We start from the raw sequence: 3,075 nt of genomic DNA, 5'->3' as shown, positions 1-3,075 counted from the left end.
AGTTTTTTCATATTAAAAACCATGGACACTTACCACGCCACATCTTGGTCCGATCCTTGCTATACCTCTTCAGAGGAAGAGGAGGAAAACCTTTACAGAATCACCCACCACCCAAGGACCAAGTGGCGTGGTAACGGGCAGCAGCAACGCGGGCCGAAGACACAAGACTCCTGGACGTGGGAGGAAATCCTAGACGGGAGAGGACCCTGGGCAAAGCCAGGGGAAGTGCAGCAGGAGAAGCAGCAACAGCAACAGCAGCAGCAGCAGCAGCAGCAGCAGCAGCAGCAGCAGCGGCCAGCATCACAAGACTCATGGACATGGGAGGACGAGTTGGATGGAAAAGGAAGGGGGAATATCGCAGACCCAAAGCAGAGCTGGAGGCTGCGAAAGCAGAGAGGCGGCATCACGAGGAACTGGCATGACAGCGCGGCTGGAAGCCCGAGAGGCAGCCCCAAAAATGTATTGGGGGGGAACAGGGAGAGTGTGGCAGAGTCAGGAGTCAGACCTAAGCCAACTCCCCCTGTTTACCGTAAGGAGCCAAGGATGGAACATGAGCCGGTCAGGGCGGTGTTGGAGGTGAGCGAAGCAGAGACAGTGAAGGAGTTAATGGGGAAATTGGAAGAGAGAGAGTTATGAGGGAGGTGCTGTGTTGGTGCATGAGGCACGGCATTCGCCTGATGGAGCGTGTCGGGGATTTGATAGCACCTGGGTCAGCTCTCCATACTCCAGCCCTGCTCTCAAGATCTCCAGTACGCCTTCACAGTCCGGTCCATCCAGTGCCACCTCCAGCACCAGCCCTCCGGTGGCAGCCCCCCGCACCAGGCTGTCTCTCCATCCTTTGGCTACAGGTGCTCCCGCCTGTCCAGCGCTGCTAGCGCCTTCCCTCTCTCCAGAGCTGCTAGAGTCTCCCGCCTGTCCAGAGCTGCTAGATTCTCCCGCCTGTCCAGAGCTGCTAGAGTCACCCGCCTGTCCAGAGCTGCTAGAGTCTCCCGCCTGTCCAGTGCTGCTAGAGCCGCCAGTCTGTCTTGAGCCGCCAGAGCTGCCAGTCTGTCCTGAGCCGCCAGAGCCGGCAGTCTGTCATGAGCCGCCAGAGCCGCCAGTCAGCATGGAGCCGCCAGAGCCGCCAGTCAGCATGGAGCCGCCAGAGCCGCCAGTCAGCCAGGAGCCGCCAGAGCCGCCAGTCAGCCAGGAGCCGCCAGGAGCCGCCAGAGCCGTCAGCCAGCCAGGAGCTGCCAGAGCCGTCAGCCAGCCAGCAGCTGTCAGAGCTGTCAGCCAGCCAGCAGCTGTCAGAGCTGTCAGCCAGCTAGGAGCTGCCAGAGCCGTCAGTCAGCCAAGAGCTGCCAGAGCCACCAGTTAGCCAGGAGCCGCCAGAGCTGTCAGCCAGCCAGGAGCTGCCAGAGCCGTCAGCCAGCCAGGAGCTGTCAGAGCCGTCAGCCAGCCAGGAGCTGCCAGAGCCGTCAGTCAGCCAAGAGCTGCCAGAGCCATCAACCAGCCAGGAGCTGCCAGAGCCGTCAACCAGCCAGGAGCTGCCAGAGCCGTCAACCAGCCAGGAGCTGCCAGAGCCATCAACCAGCCTGAGCTACCTCTCAGTCCTGAGCTACCTCTCAGTCCTGAACTACCTCTCAGTCCTGAACTACCTCTCAGTCCTGAGCTACCTCTCCGTCCTGAGCTACCTCTCCGTCCTGAGCTACCCCTCAGTCTTGAGCTACCTCTCAGTCCTGAGCTACCCTTCAGTCCTGAGCTGCCCCTCAGTCCGGAGGAATTTGTTAAGTCCACAGGGGTGTCCCTCAGTCCTGTGGGCCTATTTATTAGGGTTCCCAGGTCAGGGTCGGGGGCAAGGGTTGCTGTTCCTAGGTGGCCACAGAGGTGGACTAAGACTATGGTGGACTACGCCCAGTGCCAGGGCCGCCACCGCGGACAGATGCCCACCCAGACCGTCCCCTATAGGTTCAGGTTTTGCGGCCGGAGTCTGCACCTTGGGTCACATTCTGACCCTAGTTCTTGTGTTATTTGTTTGTTTTAGTTGGTCAGGACGTGAGTTGGGTGGGCATACTATGTTTTGTGTTTCTAGGTTGGTTTTCTGTGTTCGGCCTAGTATGATTCTCAATCAGAGGCAGGTGTCGTTAGTTGTCTCTGATTGAGAATCATACTTAGGTAGCCTGGGTTTCACTGTTGTTTTGTGGGTGATTGTTTCCGTGTCTGTGTTTGTGTTTGTTCGCCACATGGTACTGTTTCGGTTTTGTTCACGTTTATTATTTTGTATTTGTGTTCATGTTGAGTTTTTTCATATTAAAAACCATGGACACTTACCACGCCGCATCTTGGTCCGATCCTTGCTACACCTCTTCAGAGGAAGAGGAGGAAAACCTTTTACAGAGGTAATAGAACGAACCCAGCAACCACGTTGTCCCACAGCAGAGAAAAGAAGGGTACTGGCTCCCCCATGTGGTTTGTTTAGACATATCAATTCTGTAATCATTAGATGGCCAAGGTGTTAATATGGTCAGAGAGGATGAGAAAGTATGTGAGATATTTGTTATTAATTCATTGTATAGATAGGTTCCATATTTCATTTGCTCCATGACAATTCCCCGACTGTTCTTATAAATGTTCTATTGGTCTATGTGCATGCCTGTCTATGTTCTATTGGTCTATGTGGTGTGTGCCCATGGCTGGATTGGTCTGGGTTATGGGGTGTGTGTCCATGGCTGGATTGGTCTGGGTTATGTGGTGTGTGTCCATGGCTGGATTGGTCTGGGTTATGTGGTGTGTGTCCATGGCTGGATTGGTCTGGGTTATGTGGTGTGTGTCCATGGCTGGATTGGTCTGTGTTATGGGGTGTGTGTCCATGGCTGGATTGGTCTGGGTTATGGGGTGTGTCCATGGCTGGATTGGTCTGGGTTATGGGGTGTGTGTCCATGGCTGGATTGGTCTGGGTTATGGGGTGTGTGCCCATGGCTGGATTGGTCTGGGTTATGGGGTGTGTGCCCATGGCTGGATTGGTCTGGGTTATGTGGTGTGTGCCCATGGCTGGATTGGTCTGGGTTATGTGGTGTGTGCCCATGGCTGGATTGG

The sequence above is a fragment of the Oncorhynchus mykiss genome, chromosome 15, assembly GCF_013265735.2.
Source record: "Oncorhynchus mykiss isolate Arlee chromosome 15, USDA_OmykA_1.1, whole genome shotgun sequence".
Classification (NCBI taxonomy): domain Eukaryota; kingdom Metazoa; phylum Chordata; class Actinopteri; order Salmoniformes; family Salmonidae; genus Oncorhynchus; species Oncorhynchus mykiss.
The sequence above is the reverse complement of the archived record's forward strand: the minus strand, read 5'-3'. Positions refer to the sequence as shown.